Genomic DNA, 17,140 nt, shown 5'->3' on the forward strand with positions numbered 1-17,140 from the left:
AACTCATCATTTAAGCCCATTTCTGTCCGCTGTTCCGCCATTTTTCTCGATCGTCCAATTTCTCGACTTGTGATTACCCAAATAAATACTTAGTAGCAGTTACCAATTTACTCCAGAAGTTATAGGTCACAAAGTCCCCGACAAAAGAAAATTTTAACTAACACAATCGATGGTATTTGTAAACGCTTTATGTTGGTTTGTGATAATCGGACACCATTTTTATTTAGATATGATTTTACTAACAGTGATATTACTTGATGTATTTCTGGTTTGAGAGTATACACAGACGAGGTGTTACTTAGATAATTGGCTAGAAATACATATCAGGCACGATTTCTATTTATAGTAACGGCGGCCTTGTTTTAACGCCACAATGTTCATAATATGGCCCTACAAAGGGAGTCACTAACACTTCTGTATAAATACAAACCCTATATAAAACCTGACAGCGAACTGCGTACATAACGATGTGTTAATTTGTATGAGATGTGTGTTTATAACATTACTATTGAAATGTTGCCGTTTCATATTGTTAGCCTTTGTTCGTTCCTGTTTGTATACACAACACGTAGGGATGATAATGGTCTAGTAACTAACGGCTAACGATCACACATCTTATAAAACCACACACACATCACCAGTTACAGATTCTAATATACAAAACATTCCCTTCACTTCACTTCCGGCAAAATCAGTCTAATTGTACAAAAGGGTGCCGATTTATATACCAATAACGAAAACAGTTTCGATGCTTCTTCATATGGTGCTAAGCTTTAATCATATACTGTGCATGATAGCTAATGTTAATAATGTATGTACCGGTATGTATTATTGTCTACAGTATGTATTATTGTCTACAGTATGTATTATTGTCTACAGTATGTATTTTTGTCTATATACCAGTCTTCCTTGCAGGTAGGGCGTAAGAATTGTACCTGCTGCTCCCATTGCATGATCGTAAAAGGCGACTACATTTGGGATCTTTTCTTTTCTCTTCTTTCTTAACTTTCTTTTTCCTAATGTCTCCGTTGACAATGCCTCACTTTTGGCCTTTAGTTGAGCGTTCGCCCCTGTGAGGAAGGCTTGGGTTCTGTCCCCTGGCCAAGACATACCAGAGTCTTTAAAATGGTAACGGAATTTATAAAATAGTAATGCACATCATCACAGCCTGGAGATAAAGAACCCCGGGGATGTTTCCGACTCTCAGAAAACAGATCTTGATTTTTCCCGATTACACACAACAGTTCTTGAGGGAAGATACGTCTGTGATGGGAAACAGACCGAGGCCCCAGAAAGTAATTACCCGCAGAATACCATCAATTTCCTGAAACAAATATCATTTTTCATCTTTAAACAACTAGAAAAACTTTGCCCTCTGACTCTCCGAGTGACTTCCTGCGCCACCATGGGTCGGAACATCTCTTACTTCTTTCACGGAGAAATGTAGTAAGTGAAACGAACAGCAAACTCCGGTTAATTAATTTCCGGCCGGGATGCTATCGATGTTCGCGGAAGCAATAAAGAGAATGACGGGGTAATCCTTGGATCTGAAGACACCGACACTGATTGTGTATTTATTGATCTGTAAACAGGACAACATATGTTTACACAAACAAAAATCTCAAACTGGGGGCACCTCGCTATCAACACGCGAGTAATTAAAAGTAGGCCACAACAAGTAAAACAACGCGTGTATCAATGATACCTTAGAATACTTCGTCATATAGATGGATCTAGCGGTTAAATACGATATATGGTGGCATTCTCCTGATAGGGTTATTATCATATTATCAGATAAACTAGTATGATGTGTCACTGTTTGGAGGAAGATATCATCATGATGTTATACCTTTCAAATATGAACAAAACTTTATTTTACTTACAACAATTACGAAACAAGTTACATATATAACTGTGCCACCTGCTATCCACTGTATTCAGGAGTCTTTCTATCCTTAAATCTGCCATTCTTTTAACACACCTTACATGTGTTTTACTTTAAACGTTTAATCTCGGTTTGATCTTATTTGTGGTGTGAAAATCATATCCATTCAGTATATGTAATCGACGTCCTTTCCAGATGTCACAGGACACGGGCTCAACTTGCGGGAATGGAAAGAGATTTTATTCCCGAACATTTGATCATTTCTGTGTTTGTGATGGAGTTCAGGGTTTTATTTCTATTCCCCAACATCTTACCATGTCTGTGTTTGTGATGGAGTTAATAGTTTTATTTCTATCCCCCAACATCTTACCATGTCTGTATTTGTGATGGAGTTAATAGTTTTATTTCTATTCCCCAACATCTTACCATGTCTGTGTTTGTGATGGAGTTAATAGTTTTATTTTTATCCCCCAACATCTTACCATGTCTGTGTTTGTGATGGAGTTAATAGTTTTATTTCTATTCCCCAACATCTTACCATGTCTGTGTTTGTGATGGAGTTAATAGTTTTATTTCTATTCCCCAACATCTTACCATGTCTGTGTTTGTGATGGAGTTCAGAGTTTTATTTCTATCCCCCAACATCTTACCATGTCTGTGTTTGTGATGGAGTTAATAGTTTTATTTCTATCCCCCAACATCTTACCATGTCTGTGTTTGTGATAGAGGTAATAGTTTTATTTCTATCCCCCAACATCTTACCATGTCTGTGTTTGTGATAGAGTTAATAGTTTTATTTCTATCCCCCAACATCTTACCATGTCTGTGTTTGTGATGGAGTTAATAGTTTTATTTCTATCCCCCAACATCTTACCATGTCTGTGTTTGTGATGGAGTTCAGAGTTTTATTTCTATTCCACCAACATCTTACCATGTCTGTGTTTGTGATGGAGTTAATAGTTTTATTTCTATCCCCCAACATCTTACCATGTCTGTGTTTGTGATGGAGTTAAGAGTTTTATTTCTATTCCACCAACATCTTACCATGTCTGTGTTTGTGATGGAGTTAATAGTTTTATTTCTATCCCCCAACATCTTACCATGTCTGTGTTTGTGATGGAGTTAATAGTTTTATTTCTATCCCTCAACATCTTACCATGTCTGTGTTTGTGATAGAGTTAATAGTTTTATTTCTATCCCCCCAACATCTTACCATGTCTGTGTTTGTGATGGAGTTAATAGTTTTATTTCTATTCCCCAACATCTTACCATTTCTGTGTTTGTGATGGAGTTCAGAGTTTTATTTCTATTCCCCAACATCTTACCATGTCTGTGTTTGTGATGGAGTTCAGAGTTTTATTTCTATTCCCCAACATCTTACCATGTCTGTGTTTGTGATGGAGTTAATAGTTTTATTTCTATCCCCCAACATCTTACCATGTCTGTGTTTGTGATGGAGTTAATAGTTTTATTTCTATCCCCCAACATCTTACCATGTCTGTGTTTGTGATGGAGTTAATAGTTTTATTTCTATCCCCCAACATCTTACCATGTCTGTGTTTGTGATGGAGTTAATAGTTTTATTTCTATCCCCCAACATCTTACCATGTCTGTGTTTGTGATGGAGTTAATAGTTTTATTTCTATTCCCCAACATCTTACCATGTCTGTGTTTGTGATGGAGTTCAGAGTTTTATTTCTATCCCACCAACATCTTACCATGTCTGTGTTTGTGATAGAGTTAATAGTTTTATTTATATTCCCCAACATCTTACCATGTCTGTGTTTGTGATGGAGTTAATAGTTTTATTTCTATCCCCCAACATCTTACCATATCTGTGTTTGTGATGGAGTTCAGGTTTTATTTCTATTCCCGAACATCTTACCATGTCTGTGTTTGTGATAGAGTTAATAGTTTTATTTCTATTCCCCAACATCTTACCATGTCTGTGTTTGTGATGGAGTTAATAGTTTTATTTCTATCCCCCAACATCTTACCATGTCTGTGTTTGTGATGGAGTTAATAGTTTTATTTCTATCCCCCAACATCTTACCATGTCTGTGTTTGTGATGGAGTTCAGAGTTTTATTTCTATCCTCCAACATCTTACCATGTCTGTGTTTGTGATGGAGTTCGGGGTTTTATTTCTATCCCCCAACATCTTACCATGTCTGTGTTTGTGATGGAGTTAAGAGTTTTATTTCTATTCCACCAACATCTTACCATGTCTGTGTTTGTGATGGAGTTAATAGTTTTATTTCTATTCCACCAACATCTTACCATATCTGTGTTTGTGATAGAGTTAATAGTTTTATTTCTATTCCACCAACATCTTACCATGTCTGTGTTTGTGATGGAGTTCAGAGTTTTATTTCTATCCCCCAACATCTTACCATGTCTGTGTTTGTGATGGAGTTAATAGTTTTATTTCTATTCCACCAACATCTTACCATGTCTGTGTTTGTGATAGAGTTAATAGTTTTATTTCTATCCCCCAACATCTTACCATATCTGTGTTTGTGATGGAGTTCAGAGTTTTATTTCTATCCCCCAACATCTTACCATGTCTGTGTTTGTGATGGAGTTCAGAGTTTTATTTCCATCCCCCCAACATCTTACCATGTCTGTGTTTATGGTGGAGTTAATAGTTTTATTTATATTCCCCAACATCTTACCATCTCTGTGTTTGTGATGGAGTTAATACCCTGAAGTGTATGTCACTAATGTAATATACCCTGAAGTGTATGTCACTAGTGTAATTTACCCTGAAGTGTATGTCACTAGTGTAATATACTCTGAAGTGTATGTCACTAGTGTAATATACTCTGAAGTGTGTGTCACTAGTGTAATATACACTGAAGTGTGTGTCACTATAGTGTAATATACCCTGAAGTGTGTGTCACTAGTGTAATATACACTGAAGTGTGTGTCACTAGTGTAATATACTCTGAAGTGTATGCCACTAGTGTAATATACACTGAAGTGTGTGTCACTAGTGTAATATACTCTGAAGTGTGTGTCACTAGTGTAATATACTCTGAAGTGTATGTCAGAAGTGTAATATACTCTGAAGTGTATGTCACTAGTGTAATATACCCTGAAGTGTTATGTCAGAAGTGTAATATACTCTGAAGTGTATGTCACTAGTGTAATATACCCTGAAGTGTGTGTCACTAGTGTAATATACTCTGAAGTGTATGTCAGAAGTGTAATATACTCTGAAGTGTATGTCACTAGTGTAATATACTCTGAAGTGTTATGTCACTAGTGTAATATACACTGAAGTGTATGTCTCTAATGTAATATACCCTGAAGTGTGTGTCACTAGTGTAATATACTCTGAAGTGTATGCCACTAGTGTAATATACACTGAAGTGTGTGTCACTAGTGTAATATACTCTGAAGTGTGTGTCACTAGTGTAATATACTCTGAAGTGTATGTCAGAAGTGTAATATACTTTGAAGTGTATGTCACTAGTGTAATATACCCTGAAGTGTGTGTCACTAGTGTAATATACTCTGAAGTGTATGTCAGAAGTGTAATATACTCTGAAGTGTATGTCACTAGTGTAATATACTCTGAAGTGTTATGTCACTAGTGTAATATACACTGAAGTGTATGTCTCTAATGTAATATACCCTGAAGTGTGTGTCACTAGTGTAATATACTCTGAAGTGTATGTCAGAAGTGTAATATACTCTGAAGTGTATGTTACTAGTGTAATATACCCTGAAGTGTTATGTCACTAGTGTAATATACACTGAAGTGTATGTCTCTAATGTAATATACACTGAAGTGTATGTCACTAGTGTAATATACTCTGAAGTGTATGCCACTAGTGTGACATACCCTGAAGTGTGTGTCACTATTGTAATCTACCCTGAAGTGTATGTTACTAGTGTAATATACCATGAAGTGTGTGTCACTATTGTAATCTACCCTGAAGTGTATGTCACAAGTGTAATATACTCTGAAGTGTATGTCACTAGTGTAATATACCCTGAAGTGTGTGTCACTAGTGTAATATACTCTGAAGTGTATGTCACTAGTGTAATATACCCTGAAGTGTATGTCACTAGTGTAATATACCCTGAAGTGTATGTCACTAGTGTAATATACTCTGAAGTGTGTCACTAGTGTAATATACTCTGACGTGTATGTCACTAGTGTAATATACCCTGAAGTGTATGTCACTAGTGTAATATACTCTGAAGTGTATGTCACTTTTGTAATATACCCTGAAGTGTGTGTCACTAGTGTAATATACCCTGAAGTGTATGTCACTAGTGTAATATACTCTGAAGTGTATGTCACTAGTGTAATATACTCTGAAATGTGTGTCACTAGTGTAATATACCCTGAAGTGTGTGTCACTACTGTAATATACCCTGAAGTGTATGTCACTAGTGTAATATACCCTGAAGTGTATGTCACTACTGTAATATACTCTGAAGTGTATGTCACTTGTGAAATATACTCTGAAGTGTATGTCACTAGTGTAATATACCCTGAAGTGTGTGTCACTACTGTAATATACTCTGAAGTGTGTGTCACTAATGTAATATACCCTGAAGTGTGTGTCACTAGTGTAATATACTCTGAAGTGTATGTCACCCGTGTAATATACTCTAAAGTGTGTGTCACTAATGTAATATACCCCGAAGTGTATGTCATTGGTGTAATATACTCTAAAGTGTGTGTCACTAATGTAATATACCCTGAAGTGTGTGTCACTAGTGTAATATGCTCTGAAGTGTATGTCACTGGTGTAATATACTCTAAAGTGTGTGTCACTAATGTAATATACCCTGAAGTATGTGTCACAAGTGTAATATACCCTGGAGTGTATGTCACCCGTGTAATATACTCTAAAGTGTGTGTCACTAGTGTAATATACCCTGAAGGGTTTGTCACTAGTGTAATATACTCTGAAGTGTGTGTCACTAGTGTAATATACCCTGAAGTGTATGTCACTAGTGTAATATACCCTGAAGTGTATGTCACTAGTGTAATATACCCTGAAGTGTGTGTCACTAGTGTAATATACTCTGAAGTGTGTGTCACTAGTGTAATATACTCTGAAGTGTATGTCACTAATGTAATATACCCTGAAGTGTATGTCACTAGTGTAATATACCCTGAAGTGTATGTCACTAGTGGAATATACCCTGAAGTGTATGTCACTAGTGTAATATACCCTGAAGCGGATGTCACTAGTGTAATATACTCTGAAGTGTATGTCACTAATGTAATATACCCTGAAGTGTGTGTCACTAGTGTAATATATCCTGAAGTGTATGTCACTAGTGGAATATACCCTGAAGTGTGTGTACTAGTGTAATATACCCTGAAGTGTATGTCACTAGTGTAATATACTCTGAAGTGTATGTCACTAGTGTAATATACCCTGAAGTGTATGTCACTGGAGTAATATACACTGAAGTGTGTGTCACTAGTGTAATATACTCTGAAGTGTATGTCACTAGTGTAATATACCCTGAAGTGTATGTCACTAGTGTAATATATTCTGAAGTTGATGTCACTAGTGTAATATACACTGAAGTGTGTGTCACTAGTGTAATATACTCTGAAGTGTATGTCACTAGTGTAATATATTCTGAAGTTGATGTCACTAGTGTAATATACTCTGAAGTGTATGTCACTAGTGTAATATACCCTGAAGTGTATATAACTAGTGTAATATACGCTGAAGTGTATGTCACTAGTGTAATATACTCTGAAGTGTATGTTTCTAGTGTAATATACTCTGAAGTTTATGTCACTAGTGTAATATACCCTGAAGTGTATGTCACAAGTGTAATATACCTGGAAGTGTATGTCACTATTGTAATATACCATGAAGTGTGTGTCACTAATGTAATATACTCTGAAGTGTATGTTTCTAGTGTAATATACTCTGAAGTTTAGGTCAATATTGTAATATACCCTGTAGTGTATGTCACCAGTGTAATATACCTTGAAGTGTATGTCACTAGTGTAATATACTCTGTAGTGTATGTCACCAGTGTAATATACCCTGAAGTGTGTGTCACTAGTGTAATATACCCTGAAGTGTGTGTCACTAGTGTAATATACCCTGACGTGTATGTCACTTGTGTAATATACTCTGAAGTATATGTCACTAGTGTAATATACTCTGTAGTGTATGTCACTAGTGTAATATACTCTGTAGTGTATGTCACTAGTGTAATATACCCTGAAGTGTATATCAATGACTTAGCCAGTCAATGTGTGGATCGTTACGTCATGATATAGAATACAATTAGATTATGGAAACAAAATGGCTGCTAACGTTTGATGTTACCTGTACATTTCGACGTTAAACCTGTTAAAATTTAAGTTTTCTGAGTTAAATGATAAAAGTGTATGAAAATTGTTTTGATTTTATATGAAATTTAAGGAAAATCGTTTCAACATCTATGATTATTTATCCTATCAATCTTAGATTTATAACTAAATATATTAATCAAAAATACTGTTTGTTAAATAATTATTGCACATAATTGCAGAAACCATTATATTATATATCATTTTAGCGAAACACAGTGTAGTATGTCTGTCAAGTAATGGTAATTTTTATTGATTTTCGATAGAAAAGATAATACGTATTCATCGTATATCGTGAGTGTTTGACCAAACAAGGACAGCCATAAAACACGGCGATTTTAAAGATAATAACAACTTACATACCTAGTTATTATAGATTTTTTCTGTACCATCTGAATCTCAAGTTATTGTTAACAGGTTTTTTCTATAATATCTGATGTCTCAAGTTATTGTAAACAGATTTTTCTATAACATCTGATATCTCAAGTTTTTCTATTACATATGATATCTCAAGTTATTGTAAACAGATTTTTCTATAACATCTGATATCTCAAGTTATTGTAAACAGGTTTTTTCTATAATATCTGATATCTCAAGTTATTGTGAACAGGTGTTTTTTCATAACATCTGATAGATTTAGTTATTATAACAGGTATTATATATTGTAACTGCTTATATACTTAGTTATTGTGACACAATTTTTACAACATGCATTATGTATAATTTTAGAGCTTTCTTCCAATAATTATTTCAAATTTGAAATAAGCTGGAAAGTTCAGGAATATGCATGACATGATTTTAGCTTTAATCTTCTCCGATCATAAATCGTTTCCCTGTAACAAATATGTTGCCTTCCAATGATAATTCAAAGACTCAACCGATGCCGTTAGTTTGTTAAATCTCTGTAACACATGTACTCTAAAAGCTTTGACAAATGACTCGTATGCGGAAACGATGTTGCTTCTCTTCTCCAAACAGGCCTGTGGTGAGTGTTCCTAAGGGCTGTATGATCTCTCCTCGAGAGTACTCCGAACACATTATTATATTAACCCGAACTACTCCAAATAGTCCTCCAAGGATATTTAACAGAACGTCAGCGGAATGGCCTCTGTATTGAGTATCGGAATATCTATAGTCAATGAATAGTGTGTAACGAGAGATCCGAATGACCCTTACTGTCAGACACTGAAGACGTGACCCGAGTGGCCATATCTAATTCTACAGGCCTTGTGGGAACGATAAGTTCGGCTGGATTTAACCCTGATTTTCCTGATATGGTCTGAGGGGATCAATTCACCTTACAGCTGTACTTTAACCTGCGTTTCCTTGATTTGTTGCTGTACTGTAACGTGTTATAAAAAACATCCCCACATAACGTTCCCGCTCTTTGTAGTATATGACGTCAAATCCCCACTCAACCTAGTCACATGACTTCGTCATTCTTGGATAGGATATGATAATTTACATTAAGTTTTAATTTTATTTATTTCTAGCTCTACTTAACTCTCACTTTGTACCGTAAGGTGATAATATATATTTTGTGTCTTTTATACATTCCTATAGAAAGGTGCTAATATTTTGTTTGTCTTTTATAAAATCCTTTTTTTATAGAAAGGTGGTAATATTTTGTTTGTCTTTTGTACAATACTTTGTATAGAAAGGTGCTAATATCTTGTGATTTCATACCCCTATGAAACTAAAAAATAATTGACATCAACGCTTATAATTAATTTTTGAAAATAATTTTCTAATCTAAAATATGTTCTATGTACAACATTACTGGTGGTTATATGGGATTCTCTTTCTCAAATCAATACGCAACGTCAATTGTCGTATTATGACGTCACATTTTTTGCGCCATTCTCGGATTTTTTTTTCATAGTGGAATGAAAAAAAAAGCTCAACCAATCAGAAAGCCGCATTCGGCGTACAAACAATGGAAAATTAATTATTTAAGCATTGATGTCATTTTTTTTAGTTTCATCGGGGTATGAAACAAATTGTGTTTGCAAACTGTATGAATCCGCGTAGCGGACGTTCACTATTGTGTTTGCAAACTGTATGAATCCGCGTAGCGGATTCTTACAGAAGTTTGCAAACTAAATTTGTTTCATACCCCGATGAAACTAAACAAATTTACATCAACGCTTATAGTTAATTTTTGAAAATAATTTTCTAATTTAAAACATGTTTTATGTACAATTTTACTGGTTTTAAATGGGATTATTTTTCTCAAATCAATACGCAACGTCAATTATCGTATTGTGACGTCACATTTTTCGCGCCATCCTCGGAATTTCTTTCATAGAAGGATGAAAAGAATTTTTCGACCAATCACATTTGAGTATTTACCATGAAAACAAAGAAAATTAATTATTACCCTTTGTATAGAAAGGTGTTAATATCTTGTGTGTATTTTGTAAAATCTTTTCATAATCAACCAGTTCATTATGATACAAAAACATGAATAAAAGTTCAAAAATATTAACTCTTATGATAAGGATAAATAAAACTATCAAAAAGAATGTTTGTAAAAAAAATTGCACATAATTGCGGAAACCAATATAAAACCCATCACTTAAAGGAAACACAGTGTGCTATGTCTGTCAAGCAATGGCTATTTATTGATTATAAAAGATAACATGCATTCATCGTATACCGTGAGTGTTTGACACACTAGAAACCGTCATTAAACAAGGCGATTTTAAAGATAGTAACATCTGATATATTAGTTATTGTAACATGTATTGTTATAACATCTGATATATTTGTTATTGTAGACAGGTATTGTTATAACATCTGATATATTAGTTATTGTAGACAGGTATCGTTATAACATCTGATATATTAGTTATTGTAGACAGGTATTGTTATAACATCTGATATATTAGTTATTGTAGACAGGTATTGTTATAACATCTGATATATTAATTATTGTAACATGTATTGTTATAACATCTGATATATTAGTTATTGTAGACAGGTATTGTCATAACATCTGATATATTAGTTATTGTAACATGTATTGTTATAACATCTGATAGATCAGTTAGTGTAACAGGTATTGTTATAACATCTGATATATTAGTTATTGTAGACAGGTATTGTTATAACATCTGATATATTAGTTATTGTAGACAGGTATCATTATAACATCTGATATATTAGTTATTGTAGACAGGTATCGTTATAACATCTGATATATTAGTTATTGTAACATGTATTGTTATAACATCTGATATATTAGTTATTGTAACATGTATTGTTATAACATCTGATATATTAGTTATTGTAGACAGTTATTGTTATAACATCTGATATATTAGTTATTGTAGACAGGTATTGTTATAACATCTGATATATTAGTTATTGTAACATGTATTGTTATAACATCTGATATATTAGTTATTGTAGACAGGTATTGTTATAACATCTGATATATTAGTTATTGTAGACAGGTATTATTATAACATCTGATATATTAGTTATTGTAGACAGGTATTGTTATAATAATCTATTAATTGAGTGCATGTGCATGTATTGTTAAGTTAAAAATATATTTGATGACCTTGAACATATTTACACTTTCATATAACACAGATAATGGATAAACCTTTATAGCTGGTGTCTTTATCAAAGTAGACTTTCATTTTCGGTTTCAGTGAAGACATCGAATGCACAAGTATTGTTATTGATTGTCCCATTGAAATGTCATAATTACAACGTACAAAGGTCTGTTTATAAAAAATAGATTTTCATATTTAAGAGAATGGACAGATTTTTTGGAGAAATATCAATAATTTGATTTTGAGATATTCGGCCATAGCGTTACACCGCCTGTCGATAAAAATATCATATAAATTTAATTATTCAAAAAAGGAATAAAGATATTATCTTCCATAAAGTTAAACAGTAGGAATTTTTGTTAGTACCTATTTCATGTGATACACTTCAAATTTCAAATGACAACAGTGAATATTTGTAAAAAGGTGATGTCTTGCTTCTCGACGTATAAAACTTTCGTATTTTATTTGTATTTTGTCTCCATATTGGTTTTATAATGTTAAAATCAATATTGTGAATAAAGGTGACATTATGCTCTTATAAAGCTGACTAGACGTTAAAGAAATCTTGCCCCGAGTTTGTTGTTATACTAGAAATATAATCATTAAGTTAGAGTATGTGACGAAACTTCCAGTGCACATGCCTTTTACTAATTTAGTAACTTTTGAAAGTTAAGAATTTTTAACTGTGATTTCATGTGAATGTTTTTGCTGGTAGATTGTTTAAAATGCTGTGACTACACCGAGGGATATAAGGTAGAAATGACACTACGGAATTATCTATACAGTTTTAGCACGCTCTCTCGGTTATTATCGTTATAACGAGGTTAATAAACAAAGGTTCATTAGTGCGATCATTTATTTCCACACCAAGTCGAGATTGTCTACTGAACTGAAAATTACATTTGCATTTTAAATCAACTGTAATGTGTAATTGTTTGAAAATAAGTACATTATTTTTAAAATAAGGGTGTGATTCTTGATTGGATAGATTTTTCTTCTTCTAATAAATGATTGAAAATGAAAATCAGTAAAAAGTAAATACGGCAGTTTTAAATAAGCCCTACATACAGCTATGTTTTTGTGTTAATGATTTTAGAAGTTCGGTCTTTGAAATTACATGAAAATTGCACGAGGAATAACATGCACTTTTACAAAATGCACATGTACCGTACGAAAAGTTCAACAAGGAATTATGAAAACAAAAAATGTCGAATGTTGTGTAATTAATATACGTGTACGACACGCTTTTCTTTATCAAATAAAATCTTGTTTCATGCAGTCTAACGACACATAATGATATATATCTTATTAATTGTAGGAACCATTTCCCTCCCGAAAAAGGGTATAATTTTTTTCTTTTTTTTATATGCTCAGAAATAGGCTCTTGCTCTTTATATTGTGTAAGTGTATAATTTCTAACACAAGTTAATCGAACCACAAGATATAATAAAAAAAATCACAGATACTACATATACCAAAACAATAGTATCGATTTTTTAATTTATTTTTTTATTTGTTGTTGTTGATAAGTTGGATGTACAGTCTCTTTTACTTGTACTATAAACCGGCTGTGATTGGTTGGTATAATAAACATATCTGGAATAATTGAAGATTTTAAATTAGATTATTGAAAAAGTAAATTAACCACACCTGAATCAAACAAGTCGCTGTTAATTGCTCATAATGTCCGAGTTATTTTTTTTGATAAATTTGCTTGGAAGTGAGTAGGATATTCGTGTAAATCTTTTCAATCCCTTTATATATCTATCAAGATTTCAATTATTGGTTTGTGTCCAAGCCAGTAATAGCTTCTTTTTGGTTGCATTAGAGCACTAAAGAGCCCAAAGGTGTTGATACTGAGGAGGACGACCGAGGGAACTAAACAGACGGAAAGTGTTGATATCGAGGAGGACGACCGAGGGAACTAAACAGACGGAAAGTGTTGATATCGAGGAGGACGACCGAGGGAACTAAACAGACGGAAAGTGTTGATATCGAGGAGGACGACCGAGGGAACTAAACAGACAGAAAGTGTTGATACCGAGGAGGACGACCGAGGGAACTAAACAGACAGAAAGTGTTGATACCGAGGAGGACGACCGAGGGAACTAAACAGACAGAAAGTGTTGATACCTAGGAGGACGACCGAGTGAACTAAACAGACGGAAAGTGTTGATACCGAGGAGGACGAACGAGGGAACTAAACAGACAGAAAGTGTTGATACCGAGGAGGACGACCGAGGGAACTAAACAGACAGAAAGTGTTGATACCGAGGAGGACGACCGAGGGAACTAAACAGTCGGAAAGTGTTGATACCGAGGAGGATGACTGAGGGAACTAAACAGACGGAAAGTGTTGATACCGAGGAGAATGACGGAGGGAACTAAACAGTCGGAAAGTGTTGATACCGAGGAGGACGACCGAGGGAACTAAACAGACAGAAAGTGTTGATACCGAGGAGAATGACTGAGTGAACTAAACAGACAGAAAGTGTTGATACCGAGGAGGACGACCGAGGGAACTAAACAGACAGAAAGTGTTGATACCGAGGAGGACGACCGAGGGAACTAAACAGACAGAAAGTGTTGATACCGAGGAGGACGACCGAGGGAACTAAACAGACAGAAAGTGTTGATACCGAGGAGGACGAACGAGGGAACTAAACAGACGGAAAGTGTTGATACCGAGGAGGACGACCGAGGGAACTAAACAGACAGGAAAGTGTTGATACCGAGGAGGACGACCGAGGGAACTAAACAGACAGAAAGTGTTGATATCGAGGAGGACGACCGAGGGAACTAAACAGACAGAAAGTGTTGATACCGAGGAGGACGACCGAGGGAACTAAACAGACTGAAAGTGTTGATACCGAGGAGGACGACCGAGGGAACTAAACAGACAGAAAGTGTTGATACCGAGGAGGATGACTGAGGGAACTAAACAGACTGAAAGTGTTGATACAGAGGAGGACGACCGAGTGAACTAAACAGACAGAAAGTGTTGATACCGAGGAAAATGACTGAGGGAACTAAACAGACAGAAAGTGTTGATACCGAGGAGGACGACCGAGGGAACTAAACAGACGGAAAGTGTTGATACCTAGGAGGACGACCGAGGGAACTAAACAGGCCGAAAGTGTTGATACCGAGGAGGACGACCGAGGGAACTAAACAGACGGAAAGTGTTGATACCGAGAAGGACGACCGAGGGAACTAAACAGACAGAAAGTGTTGATACCGAGGAGGATGACCGAGTGAACTAAACAGACCGAAAGTGTTGATATCGAGGAGGACGACCGAGGGAACTAAAGGGACGGAAAGTGTTGATACCGAGGAGGACGACCGAGGGAACTAAACAGACAGAAAGTGTTGATACCGAGGAGGACGACCGAGGGAACTTAACTGACGGAAAGTGTTGATACCGAGGAGGACGACCGAGGGAACTAAACAGACAGAAAGTGTTGATACCGAGGAGGACGACCGAGGGAACTAAACAGACAGAAAGTGTTGATACCGAGGAGGACGACCGAGGGAACTGAACAGACAGAAAGTGTTGATACCGAGGAGGACGACTGAGTGAACTAAACAGGCCGAAAGTGTTGATACCGAGGAGAATGACGGAGGGAACTAAAGAGACAGAAAGTGTTGATATCAATGAAGGACAACCGAGGGAACTTAACTGACAGAAAGTGTTGATACCGAGGAGGACGACCGAGGGAACTAAACAGACGGAAAGTGTTGATACCGAGGAGAATGACGGAGGGAACTAAAGAGACAGAAAGTGTTGATATCAATGAAGGACAACCGAGGGAACTTAACTGACGGAAAGTGTTGATACCGAGGAGGACGACCGAGGGAACTAAACAGTCGAACGAATATGAAAACCAGGACTAGGTTGTGCCCCCCCCCCCCCCCCCCCCCTTATTTCAATAAATATTTTACAAACTTTGATTTCAAAAGAAAAACATCAAGCACGTTTATCATCTAAAACATGTCACTTTTCAAATAATTTATGACATGCCGGTAACTTATCCTAATGCAATATCATTATTATATGTGTATTACCTACAGGTAAGTCATGTTTCCTAATGTAACATCATTATTATATGTGAATTCCCTACAGGTAAGTCATGTTTCCTAATTAACATCATTATTATATGTGTATTCCCTACAAGAAAGTCATGTTTCTTAATGTAACATCATTATTATATGTGAATTCCCTACAGGTAAGTCATGTTTCTTAATGTAACATCATTATTATATGTGTATTCCCTACATGTAACTCATGTTTCCTAATTAAATCGTTATTATATGTGAATTCACTAATGGTTAGTCATGTTTCGTAATGTAATATTATTATTATATGTGTATTCCCTACAGGTAAGCCATGTTTCCTAATGCAACATCATTATTATATGTGTATTACCTGCAGCTAAGACATGTTTCTTAATGTAATAATTTTTTTTGTGTACTCGCTACAGGTACAGTAAGTCATGTTTCCTAATTAATATCATTATTATATGTGTATTCCCTACAGGTAAGTCATGTTTCCTAATGTAATATCATTATTATATGTGTATTCCCTCATATAAGTCATGTTTCCTAATGTAATATTATTATTACCTGGGTATTCCCTACACGTAAGTCATGTTTCCTAATGTAACATCATTATTATATGTGTATTGCCTACAGGTAAGTCATGTTTCCTAATTAACATCATTATTATAGGTGTACTCCCTACAGGTAAGTCATGTTTCCTAATGTAACATCATTATTATAGGTGTACTCCCTACAGGTAAGTCATGTTTCCTAATGTAACATCATTATTATATGTGTATTCCCTACAGGTAAGTCATGTTTCCTAATGCAATATCATTATTACCTGGGTATTTCCTACAGGTAAATCATGTTTCCTTAATAATATCATTATTACCTGGGTATTTCCTACAGATAAATCATGTTTCCTTAATAATATCATTGTTATATGTGTATTCACTACAGGTAAGTCATGTTTCCTAATTAATATCATTATTACATTTATATGTGAATTCCCTACAGGTAAGTCCTGTTTCCTAATGTAATATTATTATTATAGGTGTACTCCCTACATGTTAGTCATGTTTCCTAATGTAATATTATTATTATAGGTGTACTCCCTACAGGTAAGTCATGTTTCCTAATGTAATATTATTATTATAGGTGTAGTCCCTACAGGTAAGCCATGTTTCCTAATGTAATATTATTATTATAGGTGTATTCCCTACAGGTAAGTCATGTTTCCTAATTAATATCATTATTATATTTATAGGTGTATTCCCTACAGGTAAGTCATGTTTCCTAA

This window comes from Pecten maximus, chromosome 9, assembly GCF_902652985.1.
Source record: "Pecten maximus chromosome 9, xPecMax1.1, whole genome shotgun sequence".
Classification (NCBI taxonomy): Eukaryota; Metazoa; Mollusca; class Bivalvia; order Pectinida; family Pectinidae; genus Pecten; species Pecten maximus.